The sequence below is a fragment of the Bombina bombina genome, chromosome 11 (assembly GCF_027579735.1).
Source record: "Bombina bombina isolate aBomBom1 chromosome 11, aBomBom1.pri, whole genome shotgun sequence".
Taxonomy (NCBI): domain Eukaryota; kingdom Metazoa; phylum Chordata; class Amphibia; order Anura; family Bombinatoridae; genus Bombina; species Bombina bombina.
This window is the reverse complement of record NC_069509.1, coordinates 59,940,904-59,952,640: the sequence shown is the minus strand read 5'-3', so window position 1 is coordinate 59,952,640 and position 11,737 is coordinate 59,940,904.

Sequence of the window (11,737 nt, the reverse complement as noted above, 5' to 3'; positions counted from 1 at the left end):
GCCACTGGCTCCGCCCTCACAGAGAGTGCTTTTAAAGGAACACTGAACCGAAATTTTTTATTTTGTGATTCAGATAGAGCATGCAATTTTAAGCAACTTTCTAAATTACTGCTATTATTAATTTTTCTTCATTCTCTTGCTATCTTTATTTGAAAAAGAAGGCATCTAAGCTTTCTTTTTGGTTCAGACTCTGGACAGCACTTTTTTATTGGTGGATGAATTTATCCACCAATCAGCAAGAACCCAGATTGTTCACAAAAAAATGGGCCGGCATCTAAACTTACATTCTTGTATTTCAAATAAAGATACCAAGAGAATGAAGGACATTTGATAATAGGAGTAAATTAGAAAGTTGCTTAACATTTCATGCTCTGTCTGAATCACGAAAGAAAAAATTTGGGTTCAATGTCCCTTTAAGTCTGTATGAATATTGAATATCTTTGCAGCACCCTGGCAGGTGACATTTTCTCAAGGTGAGAGTGCGGTAGCGTATCATGTCCGACAGACATCACTGAATGTCGTCAGCATACGCTGTCGGCATTTAACATTGCACAAGCAGTTCACCAGTCCACTGCAGATTCGCGGCCAATCACCTGCTAGCAGGGGGTGTCAATCAACCCGATCATATAGGATCAGGGGAATTGATGTCCGCAGCCTCAGAGGCAGCGGACCAGCTTCATAACTGCTGTTTCTGAAGGCTCGTGCATAAACAGGGGCATCAGGGGCCATTTGGCCCTTGATAAATCAGCCCTAATTAGTGAAAGATTGGTAGTAGGCATAGCCTTGAGACGTCAGCAGAGTGCTTTTCATGTTATGAGAAGTAGAAATTGCTCAATTTTAAGAGCTAAATAATATAAAAAGGGGGCAAAATAAATAATGAAAATATAATGCAAAGTTGTTTCGTTATGAATAATTAAATATTTTATTTAAAAATCTCAAGTTGTTTGATAACATCTAACTGATGAGGACAAAATGGTGATAGTCCCAATAAAAACAAATATCTATAACAAATTAGCAAACCCCAATAATGGAGAAGTCAGACAAAAACAGCAAGAAAAAAATCCTCCAAGCAAAAAGAAGAAGCCTTGTGAATAATATCTCTACTACAAGTGTGGCTGAAGTGGAGACCCCATGTGATAAGGGAGCAGGGGAGGCTGTGTCTAAGAGAGAGAGAGACAAAAGATTGACAGAGTGGGTGATGAAGAGGTTATGGATAGAAGATTGCTTTAAACCATTTAAAGACCAGAAGAAATTAGGAAAAGTAGCAGCTAAGATTTAAAGAGAAGATGAGTGTAACTGTTTAATGATTGTAGCAAATTCATTAGATTATGCAACATGGTGGTACAGCCAATCATATGCTATAATGTTCACTTCTTCTAAAAAATAAAGCTGTTATATTCAAAATTCACATAGAACTCAACACTGTCACTCACAAGCTGTGTTGCAAGTGACATCATAATGCACTCAGAAATCGGATTGGCTGTTGATTGTTGCACTTGCAAGTGAGATGTGAGTGGAATTACCAGTAATAGCCAGTTGAGTTTGCCTTACTCTGCAGATCGGCTGTTTATATTGGTTGACTTTGCATGCAGCTTGTACTTTAGAGACTGAGGATTGGTCAAATCTCTACGATCAAGATGATTGGGTCCATAAAGAGGTGGTTTTGCTGCAGCATTGCTGAGCCTGAGAATCTGTGTTACGGAGGGCATGAGCTCAGGTATGAAGACCTTGGCAAGCTCCATCGTGCTGCTGCCACTGGGAATGTGCCTAAGATTTACAAACTGCTTAAGAAACGGAACATCAGCCACCTGGATAGGGCAAAGAGAACACCACTCCACCTCGCGTGTGCCAATGGGTGCCCAGATGCAGTGTCTGCTTTGCTAAAGAGTGTCCCCTGGCAGATCAATTTTCAAGACTCTGATCTGATGACCCCCCTACTGAAGGCGATCCAGTGTGGCCAAGAAGAATGTGCTGCTATATTAATAAAATCTGGAGCACACATTCACACTAAGGACATCAGTGGCAAAACTGCTCTAGATTATGCTGCTTGTTTAAAATCCAACACTCTGACAGCAGCATTAATTTACCGTGGAGCTACAATTGAGCTTAAATTGGAGGATTTAGAAATAGTTGAGAATTCTGCAAATTCAGAGGCTATGATCTCATCTCATACTTCCACCGATTCTCTGAAATCATTTGAAGAGAATGAGAGGGAAATTGCATCTAATACATCTGTTACCACCACTGATTCTTTAAAGTCATTTGAGGAGAATGAGAAGGATGTGGCATTTAGTTCAGAGAGTATGAGTCCATCTGTTATTACCAACAATTCTGAAACATCAGTTGATGACAGTGAGGGAGACTATGAATGCCTTTCATCTGTTACTACCATATATGCAGCAATTTCCAACAACACAAGTCATGCTGGAGCTGTTGAAGATGCCATCCATTCTGTTATATCAGATATGCTGTTTGGTGAGGATAATTTCAAATTAACAACTTATGACAACACCATTGATGAATTAATATTAGAGCTGGGACTTGAGGAGACAGAATCATCAGACAAAATCTTCCCTTTTGACAACACCATTGATATTTTAATAACTGAGCTTGGGATGGATGATTATAGTGCTGCTTCTTCAACTGACAGCCTGCCTTCCAGTCACTGATCCTGGTCACAGACCAGCCAGCCTCTCTCTGCCAGCCAGCACCTTGTCACAGCCCAGCCAGCCTCTCTCCAACAGCCAGCACCTTGTCACAGAACAGCCAGAATCCCTCTGCCAGCCAGCACCTGGTCACAGACCAGCCAGCCTCTCTCCAACAGCCAGCACATGGTCACAGAACAGACAGCAGCTCTCTGCCAGCCAGCACTTGGTCACAGACCAGCCAGCCTCTCTCTGCCAGCCAGCACCTGGTCAAAGATCAGCCAACCTCTCTCTGCCAGCCAGCACCTGGTCAAAGACCAGCCAGCCTCTCTCTGCCAGCCAGCACCTGGTCACAGACCAGCCAGCTTCTCTCTGCCAGCCAGCACCTGGTCACAGACAAGCCAGCCCCTCTCTGCCAGCCAGCACCTGGTCAAAGACCAGTAAGCCTCTCTTCTCCAGCCAGCCTCTATCTGCCAGCCAGCACCTGGTCAAAGACCAGCCAGCCTCTCTCTGCCAGTCAGCACCTGGTCACAGACCAGCCAGCCTCTCTCTGCCAGCCAGCACCTGGTCACAGACCAGCCAGCCTCTCTCTGCCAGCCAGCACCTGGTCACAGACCAGCCAGCTTCTCTCTGCCAGCCAGCACCTGGTCACAGACAAGCCAGCCCCTCTCTGCCAGCCAGCACCTGGTCAAAGACCAGTAAGCCTCTCTTCTCCAGCCAGCCTCTATCTGCCAGCCAGCACCTGGTCACAGACCAGCCAGCCTCTCTCTGCCAGCCAGCACCTGGTCACAGACCAGCCAGCCTCTCTCTGCCAGCCAGCCTCTCTCTGCCAGCCAGCACCTGGTCACAGACCAGCCAGCCTCTCTCCGCCAGCCAGCACCTGGTCACAGACCAGCCAGCCTCTCTCTGCCAGCCAGCCTCTCTCTGCCAGCCAGCACCTGGTCACAGACCAGCCACCCTCTCTCTGCCAGCCAGCCTCTCTCTGCCAGCCAGAACCTGGTCACAGACCAGCCAGCCTCTCTCTGTCAGTCAGCACCTGGTCACAGACCAGTCAGCCTCTCTCTGCCAGCCAGCACCTGGTCACAGACCAGCCAGCCTCTCTCTGCCAGCCAGCACCTGGTCACAGACCAGCCAGCCTCTCTCTACCAGCCAGCACCTGGTCATAGACCAGCCAGCCTCTCTCTGCTAGTCAGCACCTGGTCACAGACCAGCCAGCCTCTCTCTGCCAGCCAGCACCTGGTCACAGACCAGCCAGCCTCTCTCTGCCAGCCAGCACCTGGTCAAAGACCAGCCAGCCTCTCTCTGCCAGCCAAAACCTGGTCACAGACCAGCCAGCCTCTCTCTGCCAGCCAGCCTCTCTCTGCCAGCCAGCACCTGGTCAAAGACCAGCCAGCCTCTCTCTGCCAGCCAGCACCTGGTCAAAGACCAGCCAGCCTCTCTGTGCCAGCCAAAACCTGGTCACAGACCAGCCAGCCTCTCTCTGCCAGCCAGCACCTGGTCAAAGACCAGCCAGCCTCTCTCTGCCAGTCAGCACCTGGTCACAGACCAGCCAGCCTCTCTCTGCCAGCCAGCACCTGGTCACAGACCATGCAGACTCTCTCTGCCAGCCAGCACCTGGTCACAGACCAGCCAGCCTCTCTCTGCCAGCCAGCACCTGGTCACAGACCATGCAGCCTCTCTCTGCCAGCCAGCACCTGGTCACAGACCATCCAGCCTCTCTTCTTATTCAAAACACAGAGCATGTAATAATTAAATAAAAAATATTTAAATCTCAAGGTATTTGCTGTCCCTTTAATAGCCCCAGCATTCATACATATTTACACACATCTCACACATTTGATGTTACTTGCCACTGTCTAATGTTAAAGGGATACTAAACCCAATTTATTTCTTTAATGATTCAAATAGAGCACACAATTTTAAGCAACTTTCTAATGTATTCCTATGATCAATTTTTCTTCTTTATCTTGCTATCTGTATTAAAAAAAAGCAGGAATGTAAAGCTTAGGAGCCAGGCCATTTTTGGTTCAGAACCTGGGTTATGCTTGCTTATTGGTAGCCAAATGTAGCCACCAATAAGCTAGCGCTATCCAGGGTGCTCAACCTAAAAATTGCATGAAAACATTTGGGTTTAGTATCCATTTAAACCTAATTTTGTTAGTTGCTTTTAACTTAAAATTGAGTAAACAAGTTTCTTTGGACTTCGACAGTTTTGTGAGTACCATCAGTGAACTGAATTTCAAAGTTATTAAGTGTTGAAAATGGGTACCTTTTCCATATCTTTTATCAATGAGAAAACATATATAATATATATAATAAATAAAAAAATATATATATATATATACTGTATATATATATATAAATCGATATTTGACAAGCAGAGAGAGTTTATTTTCCAGTAGGTGTTTTATTTTCATTTGGTGTAAAAACAAGAAGTGGTTGCTGATATATAAAGGATGAAAGGGCCCCATTTAATATATTTTGAGTGTGTTCAGGAAAAGCAAAGAAAAAAAATGAAGTGGGGACATGCTCAGTAGCACATTGGTTTGTAGTCCTGCTGTAGCCCAGAGGTCAGTGAGTACCTGTATCATGTGTTTTGTATCATTTATAATTAAACTAGGCAGTCTATGTTGAAAAAATACAAACACCCAAGCTAAATTTACAAAAAATAAAAAAGTAAAATGACAGAAAAAAAGAAAGAACAAAGCAATCCAAAACAAAAAATTTAAACCTAAACTAATACCCCTATAAAAAACAAACAAAATAAAAACACCCCCTAATCTAATACTAAACTACCAATAGCCCTTAAAATGGCCTTTTGTAGGGCATTGTCCTAAGTTAAACAGCTCTTTTACCTCTAAAAAATACTAAGTCCCCCCTAACAGTAAAACCCCCCCTCCCACCAATCCCCCCAAAATAAAAAAAATAACACTAAAAGAAACTAAACTACCCTTTGCCACTAAAGGGGCATTTGTAAGGGCATTGCCCATTTAAAAGGCATTCAGCTCATTTACTGCCCTTAAAAGGGCAATCAGCTTTTTTTCTATCCCAAAAAACCCTAATCTAAAAAAACACCACACCAGAAATTAAAAGAAAAATGCCTAAATCTAATCTCCAAATAGGTACTCACTGTTCCTGAAGTCCGGTAGAGAAGGTCTTCTTCCAGACGGATCCATCATCTTCGATCTTCATCCGGAGTGAATGCGGCATGGAGCGGAGGTGCGGAGCTGTGTTCCCGATGCCTGGATCCTCAGCGGCGGTCCTCAACAGCAGCAATCCTTGGCGGCGGTCAGTGGCAGTCCTCAGTGGCGGCAGCGTTGCTCGGCGTCATGGAGGCTCCTCTTCATCCGATGTCCCTTGTAAACTGAAGATTGAATGCAAGGTACGGCAATCAATTTGGGGTACCTTGCATTCCTATTAGCTAAAATTTTGAAATCAGCCAATAGGATAAGAGCTACTGAAATCCTATTAACTGTTCAAATCAGCCAATAAGATTTAAGTAGCCTTCATCCTAATCAAAAATTTCAGCCACTAGGAATGCAAGGTACCTCAATAAATATGGGGTACCTTGCATTAAATCTTCTGTGTGCGGCAGACGATCGCTTGATGTGGAGCCTCCACGCCGCAGAGGATCGCCAGATCTGGGAACACCGCTACGCACATCCACTCCACGCCACCTTCGCTGTGGATGAATATAAACCTTCTTCGCCGGACTTCAGGAACAGTGAGTACCTATTTGGTTTAGGCTTTTCTCTTTTAATTTTTGGGGTGTTTTTTTTTTATTAGGGTTTTTTTGGGCTAGAAAAAGAGCTGATTGCCCTTTTAAGGGCAGTAAAAGAGCTGAATGCCCTTTAAAAGGGCAATGCCCATACAAATGCCCATTTAGGGGCAATGGGTAGTTTAGTTTCTTTTAGTGTTAGGTTTTTTTTTTATTTTGGGGGACTTTTTTATTTTCATAGGGATTAGGTTTATTTCTTTTATTTTGGATAATGTGGTTTATTATTTTCTGTAATGTTAGCCTTTTTTATTTTGTGTAATTTTAGATTAATTTAATGTAATCTTAGGTTTGTTTGTTCTTTTAAAGTACTGTTAGGATTTTTTATTGTTATTGTAATGTGGTATTTTATTATTTTATGTAATTAATAGGTTAATTTAGGGGGTGTTAGGTTAGGGGGCTTAGTCATTAAATTAGTTATTTGCATTTTAAGGGTTGGCGGTTTAGGAGTTAATAGGTAAATTAGGTTCAATGCATTGTGGGGGGTTGGCAGATTAGGGCTGAATATGTTAATTAAGTTTATTGCGTTGGTGGTGAATGGCGGATTAGGGGTTTATAGATGTATTAGGTAGTTTGCAATGTTGGGGTTGGCGGATTTAGGGGTTAATAATTTTATTATGTAGTTTTTTGGTTTTTCTTAATACTTCGTGCAGGCAGTTATTTTTTTTTTTCTTAATACTTCGTAAGGGTGGTTATTTTATTTTTTAATACTTATTGCGGGCGGTTATTATTTTTTTTAATACTTATTGCGTGGGGTTGGGTTTTTATTTTTATTATTATTATTATTATTAATCTTTATTTATAAAGCGCTGACAGATTCTGCAGCGCTGCCCATGGGTACAAGGATAACAGTACAATGGAGAAACAATACGATAAGACAAAATTTTACAGACAAATACAGGGGGAATTGAGGGCCCTATTTCCATGGGAACTTACAATCTAGATGGGTAGGAGGATGGGAAACAGGAGGCGGGAATTGCAAAGGTGAGAATGATAATAGTGAGGAGATAGAGGGCAACTGTTAGTTAAGTGAAGTTAGTTTGTTAATAAGTCGGATGATAAGATTCCCTGAACAGAAAGGTCTTTAGGGAACATTTAAAGGAGGGGAGGTTAGGGGCAAGTCTGACAGCTCAAGGAAGTGCGTTCCAGAGGGTTGGTGAAGCACAAGAGAAGTCCTGTAGTCTAGCATGAGAGGAGGTGATGGTAGAGGACGCAAGAAGCAGGTCATTGTTGGATTTTAGGGGGTGGGCTGGAGTATATTTGTTGATGAGTGAGGACAGGTAGGGTGGGGCAGCATTGGTGAGGGCTTTGTAGGTCAGGGTGAGAATTTTGAATTTAACTCTGTTGTGAATGGGGAGCCAGTGAAGGGACTCACAGAGAGGTACAGCAGAAGCAGAGCGTTGAGAGAGGTGGATTAGCCTGGCAGATGCGTTTAGGATGGATTGGAGGGGAGAGAGGCGGGAGAGAGGGAGGCCAGTTAGTAAGTTGTTACAGTAGTCAAGTCGGGAAATTACCAGGGAGTGGATTAGCTGTTTAGTAGTTTCAGCATTCAGAAACTGACACATTTTGGAGATATTGCGAAGGTGGTTGTGGCAGGATGAAGAGAGCAGTTGGATGTGGGGAATGAAGGACAGATTTGAGTCAAGTGTGACTCTGAGGCAGCGGACTTGGGGTGATGGGGAGATAGTGGTGCCGCCAACAGTGATAGAAAAATTAGAAACTGGAGTGGAGTTAGAGGGGGGGAATTAGAAGTAGTTCGGTCTTGGACATATTTATTTTTAGGTGGTGAGAGGCCATCTAGGAGGAAATGCCAGATAAGCAGTCGCTGATGTGAGAATTGACAAAAGGAGAGAGTGCAGAGGTGGAAAGGTAGATCTGGGTATCATCAGCATAGAGGTGATAGCTGAAGCCATAGCTCTTGATAAGTTTACCCAGTGAAGAAGTGTAAATAGAGAAGAGTAGAGGACCCAGGACAGAGCCTTGAGGTACTTCAACAGCAATAGAGAGGAGGAGTCACCAGCAAAAGAGACGGAGAAGGATCTGTTAGAGAGATGAGTGAATCCTGGAGAAGGCAGTGTCACAGAGACAAAGAGAGCTGAGAGTTCGTAGGAGAAGGGGATGGTCAACAGTGTCAAAGTAAGATGAGTATAGAGTAGTTGCCTTTGTTTTTAGCAGAAAGGAGATCGTTAGTAACCTTGGTGAGGGCAGTCTCAGTTGAGTGTTGGGGACAGAAGCCAGATTGAAGGGGGTTGAGCAATGAGTTGGAGGACAGGAAGAGGGTTAGGCGATTAAAGACTAGTTTTTCAAGTAATTTTGAAGCTAGTCGGGAGCAGTGATATGGGGCGGTAGTATGCAGGGGAGTTAGGGTCAAGGGAGGGTTTTTTGAGAATGGGGTGACCTTTGAATGTTTGAAGGAGGCAGGGAATGAGCCAATAGAAAGGGATAGGTTGAATATGTGAGTAAGAGCCGGAGTGAGGGTGTGAGACAGAGGAGGGATTAGAAGTGAAGGAATAGGGTCCAGTGGGCAGGTAGAGAGGTGTGAGGAAGACAAAAGGGAAGCCACTTCACTCTCAGTGGTTGGGAGGAGGGTGCAGAGAGTGGCAGAGGGGGTGACTGGGAGCGGAGTTGGGAGATTGCAGGTTTGTGTTGGGATGTTTCCTCGGATTGCAAGTGTTTGATTGAAAAAACAGTCATCAAGGTCTTGAGCACTGAATTTAAAAAGAGGGGAGATTGTGGGAGGCGCTCAAAGAGCTGTCTGCTATTAAATATGTCCTTACAAATATATATTATGTTGAATCAAAAGTTTTTTTAAAAGTCAAAATCAAATCACTTTAAAATCAAGGAAAAAATCAAGGAAAAATAGAGAAATATCTTCTTCTTCCAATCATATGTGCCTGAGGTTTACTTAAAGAGAAGTTCTTTTGGAAAGTTACCTTCGAATATTTAAATTTGAACATAAAAAATCTTCACACAAATTATAAACACTTCAAAATATTTATTAAACACTCTAAAATTCTGACAATTATTCCTATATTTTTCGGACACCGGTGTCTTAATTTCACTTACTATTCTATATGGGAATTAAAAATACAACTAGAGTTAAAATCAATTAATTCAGTTGATACATTTAATTAATAACAATTGACTTAGTTGATACAAATAGTCTCAGTATGCAAGCTTTTATATTTAAATACCTCATATAAAACAGAGAATTATACCAAAGAAGAAGATACAGCGAATGAATACAAATGTACTTAAATCGTGTATTCAATCTGAAACAATTTGGTCAATACAGTTCTCCTTTTGTGCCTTTTACACAAGTTTTAATTTGTTTGTTTTGTATCCACAAATTTGTCAGTATATTGAAATAAAGCAAAGGATCCCTTTTTTTCTTAGGCAATGTTTTTATAAAATCCAAGCCTCTTAATGTCACTTAAAGATACGGTTTTACAATACCTGTCATCTCTGATCAGGCAGAGGGTTCTTTACTTGAAGTTCGAATATCACTGTTTAGTAATTCACTCAGTCACAAGCTGTTGATGTTTGGCTACCAGGACACGTTACTCACCAATCAGCTTCTCAGGTCTGTATAGTGCGCGCACTGTTTAAATCTGTTGTTTCCAGCTCCTATCGCAACACCTCCACACAGTAATCTCTACCTTAATGTGTGAAGCCGATATTGCGGTTTTGGGAGCGGTCGGATGAACACTCTGTCAGTTATCTTCCAACAGTTGAAAAACAGGCAGTTAAATTTCGCAATAGTTTGGCTTTTTTTCATCTGTTTTCTGTGGAGCTCAGATGCTGATCTTCTTGAGCACTGAATGCAGATGAGGGGGGGGGTGCATCTGGGTGGAAGAGAGAGTTGAAAATGGAGAAGAGTCTTTTGGGGTTTGAGGAGTGAGTGGATATAAGAGAAAGCGAAGTAGGTTTGCTTAGCTAAGCGAAGGGCAGAGGTGTAAGAGTAAAGAATGAACTTATAGTGCATGAAATCAGGTTCAGAGCGGGATTTCCTCCAGGCACGTTCAGCAGTGAGGGAGCATTTTTGTAGGTGACGTGTTTGTTGGGAGTCATAGGAAGGAAACAATGGCACTATTCAAAGGTAATGATAAACGTTCCCCATTTGAAAAAATATATATGTATATTAATTATTATATTATTAATAGTAATATATTGGGGATTGGTGCTTTTTCCAGTTTACAATCTATATAGAGAATCAGCGAAGAACTGATGAAAGGGTACAAATATAGCACTTTAGGAAGATGGTTCGGGGAATAAACTAAAATATAAAATATAACTTTTACTAGATGATATTAAAACCAGGGGTTATACACACATTTAAAAATCATATATCAGTCTACTACCATAGAGCCAGGAAAAGTTTATACTGGCTCATTGAAGACAAAAAACCTTGTTAGGATATTAATTAAAATCAAGAAAATAGAGAGACGCACTCACTGAGACAGAACAATAGCTAGAAAAACTTCTGTGCTTGTCGACAAGGCCAGTGCCACTCAGGGTGCAGTCTCTTTTTGCACACTATGCCTTTTCACAGAGAAAAAATATCCTGTAGCATATCAGTCTGATCCTGCCCAATGACAGTCCAGCACCGAAATACCAGGCAATTCTTCTCTGAACAAGACAAACAGGCACGGAAGTTTTTCTAGCTTTTGTTCTGTCTCAGCTGAGTGCATCTCTCTCTCTTTTTATATTTATGCAAATTGCTCTTGGGTCTCCCTAAGAGTAATGGGGGAAACCAGACGTGGACTCCTTGCACACATGCCCTTAGAGAGATGCGACTGCACCTCACTGACGAGGCCCACAGAAGGCCGAAACGATCGTCTGGGGTTGTTGTTTCTCTTGTTCAGAGAAGAATTGCTTGGTATTTCGGTGCTGGACTGTCATTGGGCAGGGTCAGACTGATATGCTACAGGATATTTTTTCTCTGTGAAGGGGCATAGTGTGCTAAAAGAGTATGCACCCTAAGTGGCACCCTAAAATGAAAAGGCACGGAAGTTTTCTTAGCTTTTGTTCTGTCTCAGCTGAGTGCATCTCTCTCTCTTTTTATATTTATGCAAATTGTTCTTGGGTCTCCCTAAGAGTAATGGAGGAAACCAGACGTGGACTCCTTGCACACATGCCCTTAGAGAGATGCGACTGCACCTCACTGACGAGGCCCACAGAAGGCCGAAACGATCGTCTGGGGTTGTTGTTTCTCTTGTTCAGAGAAGAATTGCCTGGTATTTCGGCGCTGGACTGTCATTGGGCAGGGTCAGACTGATATGCTACAGGATATTTTTTCTCTGTGAAGGGGCATAGT